Source organism: Mya arenaria, chromosome 10, assembly GCF_026914265.1.
Source record: "Mya arenaria isolate MELC-2E11 chromosome 10, ASM2691426v1".
NCBI classification, from domain to species: domain Eukaryota; kingdom Metazoa; phylum Mollusca; class Bivalvia; order Myida; family Myidae; genus Mya; species Mya arenaria.
In genome coordinates, this window is record NC_069131.1 from 13,839,858 (window position 1) to 13,840,689 (window position 832).

The window sequence follows — 832 nt, forward strand, 5'->3', positions numbered from 1 at the left end:
TTGTAGATTGAACGAAACCTGTTAGAATGAATGTTTAACCCAGAGAGTATTTCTCCGAATTCATTATACTCCACGGAAAACGTTCATTGCAGTTTTACGTAGCTGTCTGCCATGGAGTTTTAGGTATTTCGGCAACAAACAAAACAAAATTGTTTCTTTCCAATTTCACTGTAAATAATGAAGCTTCATGACAGAAAGGTGTAGCATTACATAAATAAAGTCCATGAAATTCAAAAATACAACACTGATAAATGAAACAATATGAATGTCACGGCCACAAGCAAGTGAAAAAACCCAACAAGAACGTTATGATTCTTATAACACTTTATAAGCATTATAAGAACGCCATAAGTTTAATTCCAGGCGCGTAGCTAGGGCCAATTTGGGATTACGCAGATCGATGCCTTGGGGGTAGGTGTGGGACGGGGTATTTCAAATTTAGGGTATTTGGTATGACAAAAAACTTCGACCTGTCAAAATTTCATAACGTAACTCCGTATTTGCGTAAATTTAAGTCAGCCATGCGCCTGAATTAATAACCATATATCTTCGTTTCTTTTGTTTCGAATAACATTTGAAAGACTAATGGGCCGAGTGTTCAGAACTTTGTAAATGTGAACAACGTGATTTATGACTTCGTTGATAACTTTTAAAACTTACTTATTGGACTATGTCCTCAAATATTTCAATATAATCACGAACTGCTAAAAAGATGTTTCAACTCGAATAGAAAGACAGCACTGCTTGCAAATGTATCCATAAGGCTCACAGAGCAGTAATCGTTAACAACCCTGACTTTAACAATTTAGTTAACTTAAACAATATTCTGAAC